Raw genomic sequence first — 17,241 nt, forward strand, 5'->3', positions numbered from 1 at the left:
CTTTTACTGAGAGCCAGGTGTTAATCTTGCTGTTGAATCCAATCCCATTAGCAGCCAGTGCAAGTAGAGTTACAGGGGCAGTGCAATGGACAATGGACTTTGCTGTTTAATTCATCATGAATTCATAGATTGATGTCAGACAGAAAACAAAAGCACATTTTTATATCTGTTTGTGCTGCCCGTAGCTCCTCCCCAGGTTAAAGCCAAATGTATGGGTGTTACTGTGGGGGGAGTTAAAGCCAGCACTGTAGCCCCCATTACCTTTCAGTGTGCTGTGTATTTCCTATTCTGAATAATGCTCTTATGATTGGGTAATCATAAGCAATAAAATTGTTCTGAATAACCTGATCACAGGCATTAGACAGAGCACATGCAATACTTTGTACACAAGAACAAGATCAGTATCTGCGGCCTCTGCAAGTGTACAGCCTCACCTGTCTCCTGGCCCATTTCTGCTTCACGATTGTTTTCATATCCAATGCTTTCTCTCTTCCCCTGTTCTGTCTCTCCAGCCACTCTGTCTCTCTGCGGGCAACGTCACATTAGGAAGAGAGCCTACGTCTGACACCATCCCCTTCTCTTTTCTCCAGCCAGCCACAGCTACCAAAGGGAATGAGCAGTGCTTTGTGGACCTATATGTCACAGGACTGCTCACTCACGCTTTTCAGCTACAACAGGGAGAATTTCTTTTACACAAAAAGCCTTGCATTGACTCCTTTCTGATGTTGTGAATGACAGCACTCCTCTCTAGTGGGTCTCCAAGCAAGCACGGGCATTGTCATTCACACCTCCATTTCCTTGCTAGCAGCAATGTTATGATGTTAAGTGGTAGGGAGGGGGCAAGCTGTCCTACCACGTTGCTCAGTAACAACAGCATGGATCGGAATGGGATCAATTGCTCCTTGCACTAGGTCCCCTGTGTGGATCCAAAATTATAGTTTCTAGTGATACATCTTCATTAATTTTGATCAACCCCTAGATGCCGAGCGCACACAAATATGTGGCCTCTTGGAGTCTGGGCCTTGACACCAAGCGGCTGCATATTTGCGTACCATTAAAAAATACATATGTGCTCAGAGCATACGCCCCCAGCACATTTGTCCATGACTCACGGAAAGGTCCTGATCTCCCCTTGCGATCGGGACCTTTTCTGATCATGTGACCGCGAATCACGGCGGTCACATGACTCTAAGTGACCGCGAATCACGGCGGTCACATGACTCTAAAATCCCGCCTGCCTCCAGGATTCTGAAACTCTTAAAGCTCCAGGAGGTGCCAGCGCAAAGGAGTTAATATGTACTGTGTGTCCTTCTCCTCGTTCCACCACTGAATACACTGGATCCCACTACATGTCAGCATTTTGAGCTCAACAGGCATCAGTGGAAACCATGATGTGTTTGTGCTTCCCTCAACCAGTGATTGCAGGAAGAGTAGCTACACATTGAGGTTGATTTACTAAAACTGAAGAGTACAAAATCGGGTGCAGCTCTGCATTGAATCCAATCAGCTTCCAGGTTGTACTGCCAAAGCTTAATTGGACAAGCTGATTGGCTACCATACACAGCTGTACCAGATTTAGCACTCTTCAGTGCAAACCCCAAAGTTTATCTATCTATCTATTATATATTTTTATATATATATGTTTTTGCTATGTATTAGACTGTGACACATCTAACACCTAAAACAATATGTTTTGTTTGTTTGTTTTTTTTTTCAAAAAAGGGATCACTGTTTTCTGAAATTACATTGACATGTTATTAAATTACCTCTTTAGACAAATTAAGTTTTTTTTTACCAGAGTTCTTATTTAAGCTTCCCTATACAGTCTGCTTCTGAAAATAAATAAATAAATAAAAGACCAGACAGAAATGGCAAATTGGATTTTATTTAAAACTAATATACATTATTCAATTTTGTTGGATCACAAAATGACAAATTTTATGTGACATTCCCAAGCCTTTAGGGAAAACGAAAGTACAAAAAATTAGAGTTCACATACTACTGATTTCACACATTAGAAGAAATTGTGGTAGATCAAAGCACATAAAGATTAAAGTGCAAATAAGCAAGTCAAGGAGTGGTTGCTAAAAATACATGAATGAACAATGAGAGGCCTTGTGTCTAAAGAAATGGCCTGGATAAGCAAGTGATCAACAGGAAAGCAAGCAAAGGGAAAAGTGAACATATAGTTTTAGGTCCTCTGATATTCATCGCTTACTGAATATACCATCAACAACACTTCTCAATAATTTCTACATATGATATACAATAAATATTACATCATGCAAAAGAAAGTGAAAAGGTTTTTTTTTAATCATTACAAACCAACAAGATGGAACTCTATCACACAGGCTGATGAAGAAGCAATAGGAATGTTAAAGGCCAACTTGTGCATTTTTTTCAGATTTGCATAGTGTGGGTAAAGGTTCGAACCTCTGTCAGATTGTTATGGCTGTCTAGTCATTCTTAGACCCCCCCAACCTTTCCTGGTTGGTTACCAGTGTGGGAAGTGGGGTGAAAGTCTCCAACAGAGGCACAGACATCAATTGATGTGTTTTTTTTATATCAAGTAGGGTGTTTTCTAAGTGAAATGTGAATGTGGTATTGAAGCGAAACATTTTTAGTGGTTATAAATGTTCAGAAACCCTTTTCAGTTTTTTTAAGCTTTCTGCTTTCTTTTTGTAGGGTTTACCTGCAATTATATTGTGTAAGGGCCAGACCCTCACAGTATATACAGTCATGGCCGAAATTGTTGGCACCCTTGATATTTTTCCTGAAAATCAAGTATTTCACACAAAAAAGGTATTGCATTAACACATGTTTTGCTATACACATGTTTATTCCCTTTGTATGTATTGGAACAAATATAAAACAGAGGCAGAAAAGCAAATATGACATAATGTCACACAAAACCCCAAAAATGGGCTGGACAAAAGTATTGGCACCCTTAACTTAATATTTGGTTGCACACCCTTTGGAAAACATAACTGAAATCAGTCGCTTCCTATAACCATCAATAAGCTTCTGACACCTCTCACCCGGAATTTTGGACCACTCTTCCTTTGCAAACAGCTCCAGGTCTCTCTTATTGGAAGGACACCTTTTCCCAACAGCAATTTTAAGATCTCTCCACAGGTGTTCAATGGGATTTAGATCTGGGCTCATTGCTGGCCACTTCAGAACTCTCCAGCGCTTCTTTGCCATCCATTTCTGAGTGCTTTTTGACGTATGTTTGGGGTCATTGTCCTGCTGGAAGACCCAGGATCTTGGACGCAAACCCAGCTTTCTGACACTGGGCCCTACAGTGCGACCCAAAATCCTTTGGTAATCCTCAGATTTCATGATGCCTTGCACACAGTCAAGGCACCCAGTGCCAGAGGCAGCAAAACAACCCCAAAACATCATTGAACCTCCACCATATTTTACCGTAGGTACTGTGTTTTGTTCTTTGTAGGCCTCATTCCGTTTTCGGTAAACAGTAGAATGATGTGCTTTACCGAAAAGCTCTATCTTGGTCTCATCTGTCCACAAGACGTTTTCCCAGAAGGCTTTTGGCTTACTCAAGTACATTTTGGCAAACTGTAGTCTTGCTTTTTTATGTCTCTGTGTCAGCAGTGGGGTCCTCCTGGGTCTCCTGCCATAGCGTTTCATTTCATTTAAATGTCGACGGATAGTTCGCGCTGACACTGATGCTCCCTGAGCCTGCAGGACAGCTTGAATGTCTTTGGAACATGTTTGGGGCTGCTTATCCACCATCCGGACTATTCTGCGTTGCAATCTTTCATCAATTTTCCTCATCCGTCCACGACCAGGGAGATTAGCTACAGTGCCATGGGTTGCAAACTTCTTGATAATGTTGCGCACTGTGGACAAAGGCAAATCTAGTTCTCTGGAGATGGACTTGTAACCTTGAGATTGTTGATATTTTGCCACAATTTTGGTTCTCAGGTCCTCAGACAGTTCTCGTCTCCTCTTTCTGTTGTCCATGCTTAGTGTGGCACAGACAGACACACAATGCAAAGGTTAAGTGAACGTCTCTCCTTTTTATCTGCTTTCAGGTGTGATTTCTATATTGCCCACACCTGTTACTTGCCCCAGGTGAGTTTACAGGAGCATCACATGCTTGTAACATTCTTATTTATCCGCAGTTGTGAAAGGGTGCCAATACTTTTGTCCAGCCCATTTTTGGAGGTTTGTGTGACATTATGTCGAATTTGCTTTCTTTCCTCCCTTTTTTTGTTTTGTCCCAATACACACAAAGGGAATAAACATGTGTATAGCAAAACATGTGTTAATGCAATACGTTTCGTGAGAAATACATGATTTCCTGGAGAAATATCAAGGGTGCCAACAATTTCGGCCATGACTGTATTTGTAAATGTATCTAACGCTATCACATTATCTGATGTACAATATCTTTAAGATCTACCAACAATTACTAAGTAGAAAAAACCTGCCTAGTTAGATACAGACTGAATCAATGCTTTCGGTATGTTGTCATATTGTGTAGTACTGTAAATCTAAAACATTACAGACAAGAGATTATATAGTCAGACTGCAATGTGTATGGGCAGCCGAAAATATCACATTGTGACCTGTATGGCCAGCTTTATGCTCCATGCACACTGGCTTAAAAACCGCCAGTGCTCTTGGCAGAAAAGAATGCCAATATTGGTCAATTTTGTACTAGCATCTAGAAACACTTTGGAGCATTTAGCAGCGAGTAGCAGCATTTAGGAGCGCTTAGCATTTTTTTCTGCCAGAAAAACACTTTAAAAAATGCTAAACAGAAGGGTTTTTTTTTCTGTCTCTAAACACTGAGCTTAAAAAAACACCTCTTGACTACCTAATGTGCATGGACACATATGATAACATTAGATGCTTCTACAGGCAAAATACTAAACTCCTTAGGGCTCATTCACACGTGACTAATTTTTAACTCTTGCCCCTATAGCGTTTCACAGATGTTAGACAGGCGTTTGGGAAGCATTAATGCTCCTCAAATGCCCCCCCAAACACCCTATGTGCATTTTTTAGGTGTTTTCCAACTGCTAAAACCGCACCACAAACACCTATAATGAAGTTTAATGGTATTAATGCTCCACAAAAGCCTTGCACACGCCCCTCACACGCCTGCCAAGCATTTGAGGAGCTTCACCATAGACTTGAATGGGAGACGTCAACTCCTCCTGACTGGGCATGAGGCGTCAATTTTGCCATGACGTGATGCTAATGTTTCAGTGTGAACAGCACTGGCTGCTGCCATATGTAGAATTTTCACAGGCGTTTGAGGAGCGTTAAAAACACTTCCCAAACGCCTGTCGAACTACTGCTAACAAAGTTAGAGTGAACTTAGCCTTAAAGATTCAAGACTCCTTCCAACATCCACCAAAAATTCTATCCATTTCTCATTTTAAAAACATTTGCTTTTCTTTAAAGCTTGCCAAATATATTACAATCTGACTGTACAACCTCCTTCAGATCTGCAAACAAATGCAATTTCCTGAAACCCTATCTGGAAATAAAAGCTGTTGTAAACCTTTGCTCCAAACCTGAACCATAAATATACCAGTTCCAGTTTTGGAATTCATATAGCACATTCAAACATGTGGGACATCATTATTGAATGCCGAAATCACTTCAAAAATACACAAAAATATGAACTGGCACTCCTAAAAAAAGCTTGCAAACCAGAGTTAGAAGATACTAATCAGTGACTGGTTAATAACTGATCTCTGATCAGTTGTAACGACCCACTTAATAAACCTCACTTCATTGTACGACCATTTGTGTCAGAAGGAACAAACAGCAGGGAAAACCACTGTGGACCTACATAATGCCAGCTTACAAAGTAGTAGTGGTCAGGAAAAATCAATTAACACTTTGCAAATTTTTCTGACTAAGACTGTGTAGCACTACCGAGAAGAAAAGAAAAAAACCTCCTGCGCTCAAAAGACCAGTTCAGGAATGAGCGGACCAAAAATCTTCCACATTTCCATTCAATCCTATCAGGCAAAGCTATGCAGCTGGGGAAGTCCAGAAAAGACGCTAAAAAAAAAAAGAAAAAGAAATGAGCGCACAAGCATTGAGCATTACCTCAACAATAGTCTTTTATTAATAAAGCAAAACAGATGTATACTCACAAACAACACATTTTACAAGCATATCATGACCAACACTGGCCCTCAACACTGGACTGCAAGACCTTATATTTGGGTCCCTCTGCAATCTGCCCCACCCATGTGAGCCTTCTTTTCTTTTTTGCTTATTAAAATGTTTAGATTACTCATTGTTTATTGTATATTCATTTATGCTGTATTTTTTACAGTATTAGTGTTCTACCTGCTCAAATATACGGTCCTGAAGAAGCTATATGTGAAATGTGTTGGCCATTGAAGCTGGATAAGATATGACCACATTTTATGTATTGATGTAATACACTATATTGCCAAAAGTATTGGGACACCTGCCTATACACGCACATGAACTTTAATGGCATCCCAGTCTTAGTCCGTAGAGTTCAATAATGAGTTGGCCCACCCTTTGCAGCTAAAAAAGCTTCAACTCTTCTGGGAAGGCTGTCCACAAGGTTTAGGAGTGTGTCTATGGGAATGTTTCACTATTCTTCCAGAAGCCCATTTGTGAAGTCAAGCACTGATGTTGGACAAGAAGGTCTGGCTCACAGTCTCCGCTCCAGTTCATCCCAAAGGTGTTCTATCAGGTTGAGATCAGGACTCTGTGCAGGCCAGTCAAGTTCCTCCAACCCAAACTCGCTCATCCATGTCTTTAAGGACCTGGCTTTGTGCACTGGTACTCAGTCATGTTGGAACAGGAAGGGACCATCCCCAAACTGTTCCCACAAAGTTGGGAGCATGAAATTGTCCAAAATGTCTTGGTATGCTGACACCTTAAGAGTTGCCTTCACTGGAACTAAATGGCCAGGCCCAACCCCTGATAAACAACCCTACACCATATTCTCATAAACAACCCCACACCATAAACCCCCTCCACCAAACTTTGCACTTGTCACAATGCAGTCAGGCAAGTACCGTTCTCATGGTAACCATCAAACCCAGACACCTCCAGCGGATTGCCAGACAGAAAAGTGTGATTCATCACTCCAGAGAATATGTCTCCACTACTCTAGAATCCAATGGTGGTGTGCTTTACACCTCTGCATCCAACGCTTTGCATTGCATTTGGTGATGTAAGGCTTGGATGAAGCCCATGGAAACTCATTCCATGAAGCTCTCTACGCACTGTTGTTGTGCTAATCTGAAGTCCACATGAAGTTTGGAGGTCTTTAGCTATTGACTTTTCAACATGCACTGACCCTACTTACGTGGCCTACCACTTGGTGGCTGAGTTGCTGTTGTTCCCAGTTACTTCCACTTTGTTATAATACAACTAACAGTTGACCGTGAAATATTTAGTAGCATGGAAGTTTCATGGATGGACTTATTGCACAGCTGGCAACCTATCACGGCACCACTGAGCTCCTGAGAGCAACCTATTCTCTCACAGATGTTTGTAGAAGCAGTCTGCATGCCTAGGTGCTTAATTTTATATACCTGTGGCCATGGAGGTGATTGAAACACCTGAATCTGATGATTTGGAAGGGTGTCCCAATACTTTTGACAATATAGTATATACAGTCAGGTCCATAAATATTGGGACATGGACACAATTCTAACATTTTTGGCTCTATACACCACCACAATGGATTTGAAATGAAACGAACAAGATGTGCTTTAACTGCAGGTTGTCAGCTTTAATTTGAGGGTATTTACATCCAAATCAGGTGAACAGTGTAGGAATTACAACAGTTTGCATATGTGCCTCCCACTTCTTAAGGGACCAAAAGTAATGGGACAGAATAATAAACATAAATCAAACTTTCACTTTTTAATACTTGGTTGCAAATCCTTTGCAGTCAATTACAGCCTGAAGTCTGGAATGCATAGACATCACCAGACGCTGGGTCTCATCCCTGGTGATGCTCTGCCAGGCCTCTACTGCAACTGTCTTCAGTTCCTGCTTGTTCTTGGGCCATTTTCCCTTCAGTTTTGTCTTCAGCAAGTGAAATGCATGCTCAATAGGATTCAGGTCAGGTGATTGACTTGGCCATTGCATAACATTCCACTTAAAAAACTCTTTGGTTGCTTTTGCAGTATGCTTTGGGTCATTGTCCATCTGCACTGTGAAGCGGCGTCCAATGAGTTGTGAAGCATTTGGCTGAATATGAGCAGATAATATTGCCCGAAACACTTCACAATTCATCCTGCTGCTTTTGTCAGCAGTCACATCATCAATAAATACAAGAGAACCAGTTCCATTGGCAGCCATACATGCCCACGCCATGACACTACCACCACCATGCTTCACTGATGAGGTGGTATGCTTAGGATCATGAGCAGTTCCTTTCCTTCTCCATACTCTTCTCTTCCCGTCACTCTGGTACAAGTTGATCTTGGTCTCATCTGTCCATAGGATGTTGTTCCAGAACTGTGAAGGCTTTTTTAGATGTCGTTTGGCAAACTCTAATCTGGCCTTCCTGTTTTTGAGGCTCACCAATGGTTTACATCTTGTGGTGAACCCTCTGTATTCACTCTGGTGAAGTCTTCTCTTGATTGTTGACTTTGACACACATACACCTACCTCCTGGAGAGTGTTCTTGATCTGGCCAACTGTTGTGAAGGGTGTTTTCATCACCAGGGAAAGAATTCTTTGGTCATCCACCACAGTTGTTTTATGTGGTCTTCTGGGTCTTTTGGTGTTGCTGAGCTCACTGGTGCGTTCTTTCTTTTTAAGAATGTTCCAAACAGTTGTTGTGGCCACGCCTAATGTTTTTGCTATCTCTCTGATGGGTTTGTTTTGTTTTTTCAGCCTAATGATGGCTTGCTTCACTGATAGTGACAGCTCTTTGGATCTCATCTTGAGAGTTGACAGCAACAGATTCCAAATGCAAATAGCACATTTGAAATGAACTCTGGACCTTTTATCTGCTCATTGTAATTGGGATAATGAGGGAATAACACACACCTGGCCATAGAACAGCTGAGAAGCCAATTGTCCCATTACTTTTGGTCCCTTAAGAAGTGGGAGGCACATATGCAAACTGTTGTAATTCCTACACCGTTCACCTGATTTAGATGTAAATACCCTCAAATTAAAGCTGACAGTCTGCAGTTAAAGCACATCTTGTTCATTTCATTTCAAATCCATTGTGGTGGTGTATAGAGCCAAAAATGTTAGAATTGTGTCAATGTCCCAATATTTATGGACCTGACTGTATATATATATATATATATATATATATATATATATATATATATATATATCAAGATGAGGTTACATATCTGGGGGTATTCCCCATGGTTTTTTTTAACAGGACATATGTTTGTATGTGTCCTATTTTATACTTGTCAAAATAAAGTATATACTATACATTTTATTACAAATATGTGAGGTCTCATGTGGTGCCTATAAAGTCCACTCTTATACAGTCTAGTTTTTCTAGCGGTTCTTCTTTCCTAATATAGGCAAAACTATGATACAGTAAGGGATTATAACCCCTGTCAATTTATTTTTTGCTATCTGTCTCCCATTAGGGAGATTTACCTTAACTTTCTGTCTCATAGCCAAAATAGGAAGTGAGAGGAAATCCTTGCAAATTAGGGCAATTCCTTGGGGACCTCCAGGTCACCAAAACTAGTGTTCACATAGAACAATTTCCCCTCTATTACTTTTCTGGGAACAACTCAAAATTTGAGGTTTCTTTTACTTTCACTTTCAATAATAATGGTAAACAGAATGAACCTCCCTAATGGGGGCACAGACTGCAATAAAAACCTAATAGGTGTTCTAATCCATTTCCTCTCTGTCCAAAATGAAAAACGTTTTGACTTTAGTTATACTTTTGTTCTGGAAATTAAAATGTTACTAAACCCGGAACCCTGCATCACTATATCTGATCTCCCACAGTACAAAGAACATGGAAGAGCAAATATTTTAGTAAATATAAACTGCTAAATACCAGCAGTTAGAGCAATCTTGTGACTTCTATCAGTGTTCAGCCGAGCACTGGTTAAAGCTTGTAGGAGTTTACATTTTGCCTTAGGAGGATGCAAAACTCCTGACTTTTGTCTGGACAGTGCGGATTGCCCCAGTGCTGATCACATTCAATCTCCCAAGAATAAAAAAAACCTCTCTAGCAATACACAAACTGAGCATGTGCAGAGTGACTCAACACGATATATCTTAGCAAGAAATAAGAGGGGGACACTGGAAGAAGGGAAGTATCAGAGAAGTCAGGATCAAACAGCCTTTCTACACAATGCAGAGGATGAACCCCTTAGGGTCCACAGTGAGTATAACAAGCATGCTTTTCTGCATATTTTATTTATTTCAGATACTTGTAGAGCCATCAATGTATGCAGCAATATATATATATATACAGTCATGGCCGAAATTGTTGGCACCCTTGATATTTCTCCAGGAAATCATGTATTTCTCACGAAACGTATTGCATTAACACATGTTTTGCTATACACATGTTTATTCCCTTTGTGTGTATTGGGACAAAACAAAAAAAGGGAGGAAAGAAAGCAAATTCGACATAATGTCACACAAACCTCCAAAAATGGGCTGGACAAAAGTATTGGCACCCTTTCACAACTGCGGATAAATAAGAATGTTACAAGCATGTGATGCTCCTGTAAACTCACCTGGGGCAAGTAACAGGTGTGGGCAATATAGAAATCACACCTGAAAGTAGATAAAAAGGAGAGACGTTCACTTAACCTTTGCATTGTGTGTCTGTCTGTGCCACACTAAGCATGGACAACAGAAAGAGGAGACGAGAACTGTCTGAGGACCTGAGAACCAAAATTGTGGCAAAATATCAACAATCTCAAGGTTACAAGTCCATCTCCAGAGAACTAGATTTGCCTTTGTCCACAGTGCGCAACATTATCAAGAAGTTTGCAACCCATGGCACTGTAGCTAATCTCCCTGGTCGTGGACGGATGAGGAAAATTGATGAAAGATTGCAACGCAGAATAGTCCGGATGGTGGATAAGCAGCCCCAAACATGTTCCAAAGACATTCAAGCTGTCCTGCAGGCTCAGGGAGCATCAGTGTCAGCGCGAACTATCCGTCGACATTTAAATGAAATGAAACGCTATGGCAGGAGACCCAGGAGGACCCCACTGCTGACACAGAGACATAAAAAAGCAAGACTACAGTTTGCCAAAATGTACTTGAGTAAGCCAAAAGCCTTCTGGGAAAACGTCTTGTGGACAGATGAGACCAAGATAGAGCTTTTCGGTAAAGCACATCATTCTACTGTTTACCGAAAACGGAATGAGGCCTACAAAGAACAAAACACAGTACCTACGGTAAAATATGGTGGAGGTTCAATGATGTTTTGGGGTTGTTTTGCTGCCTCTGGCACTGGGTGCCTTGACTGTGTGCAAGGCATCATGAAATCTGAGGATTACCAAAGGATTTTGGGTCGCACTGTAGGGCCCAGTGTCAGAAAGCTGGGTTTGCGTCCAAGATCCTGGGTCTTCCAGCAGGACAATGACCCCAAACATACGTCAAAAAGCACTCAGAAATGGATGGCAAAGAAGCGCTGGAGAGTTCTGAAGTGGCCAGCAATGAGCCCAGATCTAAATCCCATTGAACACCTGTGGAGAGATCTTAAAATTGCTGTTGGGAAAAGGTGTCCTTCCAATAAGAGAGACCTGGAGCTGTTTGCAAAGGAAGAGTGGTCCAAAATTCCGGGTGAGAGGTGTCAGAAGCTTATTGATGGTTATAGGAAGCGACTGATTTCAGTTATGTTTTCCAAAGGGTGTGCAACCAAATATTAAGTTAAGGGTGCCAATACTTTTGTCCAGCCCATTTTTGGGGTTTTGTGTGACATTATGTCATATTTGCTTTTCTGCCTCTGTTTTATATTTGTTCCAATACATACAAAGGGAATAAACATGTGTATAGCAAAACATGTGTTAATGCAATACCTTTTTTGTGTGAAATACTTGATTTTCAGGAAAAATATCAAGGGTGCCAACAATTTCGGCCATGACTGTATATATATACATATATATATGACATATCGATCCCCCTTTTATTCAAGAAAACAAGGGGGCGGGGAGACCCAGTGATGCCATTGACCATGTATTGACATGTCCATGTTTTGTCAATGGTGTCAGAAGGGGCGGGGTCATCAGTGTAAAAATGCAGTTGTGTGAAAATCATAAAAAATACACATTAAAATGCAACCAAGTTGCAATACATAACCGCACTGAAAATCAGAACAAGCTGCAGTCGCACTAGTGTGAACCTAGCCTAAAGGGATGAGTTTCAATCTGAAAATTACAAGTAACCCGATAAGTTAAAAAAAGTAGAGTTTTATTTTTAATATTATTATTAACTCTTAGTTTACACTAATCAGCTCTAATTAACTTCTTCTTCCCCTTCTCCCTTCAACTATTATTTTTCTGCTTATTTTATTTATTTATTTCTATTTCAACCGCTTGACCTCTGGAAGCTTTTTCCCCATTCATGACCAGGGCATTTTTTGCTATTCAGCACTGTGCTAGTTTAACTGGCAATTGCTCATTTAACATTGTACTCAAATTAAATTTATATCAATTTGTTCACACATTTCTTTTGGTGGTATTTGATCACCACTAGGATTTTTATTTTTTAATTATATAAAAGAAAATAGACCAACAATTTTCTGTTCTAAAACATAGCCAATAATATCAAATTTCTTGACAAATTTAAGACAAAATGTATTCCGCTACATGTATTTGGTAAAAAAAAAAAATCTCAAAAAGTGTATAATAATTGGTTTGTGTTAAAGTTATAGCATCTATAAACTATGGTATATATACTGGAATATACGCAGCTATAGAGAATTTACGCAGCTATAGGCTGAAAGGGATGCTGCTCTCGAAAATGGTGCTGGATTGAAATCAGGGTCAGGTAAGTATGAGGACAGGTTTTTCTACCTTAATGCAGAAAATGCATCAAGGTTAAAAACCATCTATTATTATTATTATTATTATTATTATACAGGATTTATATAGCGCCAACAGTTTGCTCAGCGCTTTACAATATAATGGGAGTAACAATACACTAACAATACAGTTCAATACAAGAGGGATTTGAGGGCCCTGCTCCTTGGAGCTTACAATCTAGGAGGGAGGGCCTAGTGGTACAAAAGGTAGTAACTGTGGGGGATGGACTGGTTGGAAGAGTAGAAGATTGCATTATTAGCTCACGGCAGGATAGGCCTCCCTGAAGAGATAGGTTTTAGAGATTGCCTAATGAGGAGGGAGTTACAATAGTCAAGGCGAGATATAACAAGGGAGTGAATAAGTTGCATAGTGGTTTCCGAGGTTAGGAACGGTCGTATCTTGGAGATTGTATCATCTACGTTTAGAACCGCTTTAAGTCGTGACAAAGCGATTGCTGATTGAACAGGTCCACACCAGAAATTTCCATAGGGAGTGTACAGGTGTGAGAGGTGAAGTGGTTAATCTTGGCCTTCCCTGGCAGTCTGTCTATTGTGATCAGTCTTTGGCAGTCACTGTAACCTCAGCACCCTTTGGCGAATTCTCCAACATTGTGCCAGACATGTGAGCAGGCTCTGACAGTCTGTCTAACATGAACATTCTCTTGATAATTGGAATATTTTCTGCCAGTCTCACTAATGCAGGTGCTTTGTAATTCTGGAAATCTCTAGCAGTCTTTCTAATTTAGAAACTCCCGCAGCCCCATTATAAATATAATATATCCCATAGTTTGTCGGTGCTATAACCCATAGTTTGTAGGTGCTATAACTTTCATGCAAACCAATCAATATACACCTATTGGGATTTTTTATCAAATACACATATATATATATATCAAACAATACATTTGCCCAAAATTTATAAAATTTGATATCTTTAAAAAATGTTTTTGTTTATATCATACAAAAATAAAAAATCCAGCAGTGATCAAATGCCACCAAAAGATGAAAGCTCTATTTGTGTGAAAAAAAAGGATATACATTTTGTTTTGAGTACAGCACAACTGTCCAATTACCAGTTAAAGTAGTGCAGTGCGGTATACCAAAAAATGACATGGTCAGGAAGGGGGTAAAATCTTCCCGGAGCTGAAGTGATTAAATACAGCATTTGTAAAAACAAGCTTGGGGTGGTGTAGCAGGTCTGTGGAAGTAGACTTGCACCCGTCTCTAGCCTAAAATAACAATATGTGTGCACAAATTCATTGCCAAAATGCATAACTGCCTTTCTATTATGATTTATGTTAATGCAATTAAATATCCTTGTTTCATAAAGGAAAGGAGATGGATATTGAAATATTTTTCAGCAGCACACTGCTGCTATCACTAGTGTAGATTTCATTTCCTTTAATATTTTATAAATATTTTATGATACACTCAGAGGAATGATGTACTGTTTCATGTTAAATGTAGTGCTTACAAACAAGCAACTTGCAGACTTGCCGACTAGTGCACTTACTGTGGTTCTGGAGCTTTTTCTGGTGAAGATAACAGAGTAGAACATCCTGCACCCATCATGCCCTTGTGATTTGAAAGTGTGTGTCCCCCCGCATCTTCTACATCAAAGGCGAGTCTATAATACATAAACATTTTATTTTAATACTACTACAATCATTTGTGATATAATACTTTAATTAAATCCATATATCTGCCCTCACCCAGTGTTTCGCAAGTTTAGCTAATGGCATTCAAGCAGTTATCTTGCTGAATACCTTTACGTTGTCATAAAACAAACATGTTTTTCAGCTTCGCTTAGCGGCTCATAATGTGAAGTACACATACACACACACATACATATAGATACACACTCACTGGCCTCTTTTTTTGGGCATACCTGTTCAATTGCTTGGTAACACAAATTGCTAATCAGCCAATCACATGGCAGCAATTAAATGCATTTAGGCATCTAGACATGATGAAAACAACTTGCTGAAGTTCAAAATGGGGAAGAAAGGGGATTTAAGTGACCTTGAACATGGCATGGTTGTTGGCACCAGACGGGCTGGTCTGAGTATTTCAGAAACTGCTGATCTACTGGGATTTTCATGCAAAACCATCTCTAGGGTTTACAGAGAATGGTCCAAAAAAGAGAAAATATCCATTGAGCGGCAGTTGTGTGGACAAAAATGCCTTGTTGATGTCAGAGGTCAAAGAAGAATAGACAGACTGGTTTGAAATGATAGAAAGTCAACAGTAACTCAAATAACCACTCATTACAACCAAGTTATGCAGACTACCTTCTCTGAAAGCACAACTTGTTGAAGCAGATGGGCTACAGCAGCAGAAGACCACACCGGACGCCACTCCTGTCAGCTAAGAACAGGAAAGGGAGGCTACAATTCAGAGAAGCTCACCAAAATTGAACAATAGAAGATTGGAAAAACATTGCCTGGTCTGATGAGTCTCGATTTCAGCTGCGACATCCATCCTACCTTGTATCAACGATTCAGGCTGGTGGTGTAATGATGTGGGGGATATTTTCTTGGCACACTTTGGGCCCCTTAATACCAACTGAACATTGTTTAAATGCCATGGCCTATCTGAGTATTGTTGCTGACCATGTTCATCTCTTTATTACTACAGTGTCCCCATCTTCTGATGGCTACTTTCAGCAGGATAATGCACCATGTCCCAAAGCTCAAATCACCTCAAACTGGGTTCTTGAACATCACAATGAGTTCACTGTACTTCAATGGCCTCCACAGTCACCAGATCTCAATCCAATAGAGCACCTTTGTGATGTGGTGGAAAGGGAGATTCGCATCATGGATGTGCAGCTGACAAATCTGCAGTAAATGTGTTATGCTATCATGTCAATATGAACCAAAATCTCTGAAGAATGTTTCCAACACCTTGTTGAATCTATGCCATGAAGAATTAAGGCAGTTCTGAGGGCAAAAGGGGGTCCAACCTAGTACTATCAAGGTGTATCTAATAACGTGGCCGGTGAGTATATATATATATATATATATATCATATTATATTACAACTTATATAATATCTATTAACTGTGGCAGAGGTGTTGGATATGATGTGCAATGGAACAGATTTACCCTCCAGCTTTACCTTTACCTACATTTGCTAGAATATTATTAAAGGTTTGTGTCTACTCTGTACTAAATTACACTTTTCCCAATACTACACTGCAAGAATTAAAATGTCAGGGTGGATAACTAAGGCATTGAAAAATAAAGAGTCTTAAGTTTAAATCCTAGGGCTGGATACTCTATCGGTTAATTATATTTTAAAACCATATCCTTATGAACAGCCGAGTATCATGTATTCCTATCTTTCCCAGTCTAGGTATACACCATATATACTATATATATTGAATGTTACTGCCATAAAAAGAGAGAGCTCAGTTTCATTCAGCATCTAGTGAAAGCATCAAACAGTAGGATTATTTTCATAAAGTAAACCTGTCATGAAATTCTGATGCCATGGTTGACCTCTGCTTTTGAAATTGCCAGTTGCCTTGCCGTCATGCTGATGCTTTGGCTTCAGTATACTGAATCAGTGACCTGGAAGTATGCAGATAAACCCTCTGGGCCTTTTTCTGACTTTCTTATCTGCATTCTTTTTAGCAACCAGGAGGTACTGAAGCCAGACACTGCAAGACACCTTGCATTTGTACTGATATACTGCTGTTTGGAGAATCTTCAGCTTCCAGCTTCTGTGTCGAACACAGAGAAAAGAGGTATCTACTGAATATAGAGTGGCATGGACATATAGACAGGTAAGTATTAAAAAACTTCTTTTATATATAGTTTTTTAATTATGAGATGACAGGGTCTCTTTAATTAAAGAGGTCTAAGTGAAGAACGCAATAAAGCGCTGAGGGTACCATACTTGCTACCTGAACAGTCTCTTTGGAATTATCTGACCCACCTTGAATCTGCAAAATTTTTTATTCAAATATATACAGTGCAAGAAAAATAAAAATTAAAAAAGTCAAGCAACCACCTGTAGGTCCCTACAATGGTACCAGAACTTCAGTAAGTTTGTGTATGCCCATGGATATTTAACTTTTTGCAGATTAGTAGTAAGAGTAAGTTTTTCATAAAGTTTACATTGTGTCGCGCTCCTATTGTGATAACATAAATCACCTTCAGGTGTTAATTATTTGATACCATAATGCTGTGCTATATTCAAACTTCAAA

The 17,241-nt window shown here is 39.9% G+C and overlaps 1 long non-coding RNA gene across 4 annotated transcripts in view; it reads right to left on the reverse strand.

Moving 5' to 3' along the window:
• Positions 1–4,327: 4,327 nt before the first annotated feature.
• Positions 4,328–17,241, reverse strand: part of LOC149458393 (uncharacterized) — a 401,858-nt gene continuing 388,944 nt past the window's right edge. For all 4 annotated transcript variants that reach the window (XR_016313457.1, XR_016313453.1, XR_016313454.1 and 1 more), the window contains 2 exons: positions 14,541–14,654; positions 4,328–6,048 (listed from right to left, as the gene is read on the reverse strand). This is a non-coding gene — a long non-coding RNA (uncharacterized LOC149458393). The remainder of the gene's footprint in view (positions 6,049–14,540; positions 14,655–17,241) is intronic.

Source organism: Staurois parvus, unplaced genomic scaffold, assembly GCF_062004578.1.
Source record: "Staurois parvus isolate SC_StPar_1 unplaced genomic scaffold, SC_StPar_1.0 ptg000287l, whole genome shotgun sequence".
NCBI lineage: Eukaryota > Metazoa > Chordata > Amphibia > Anura > Ranidae > Staurois > Staurois parvus.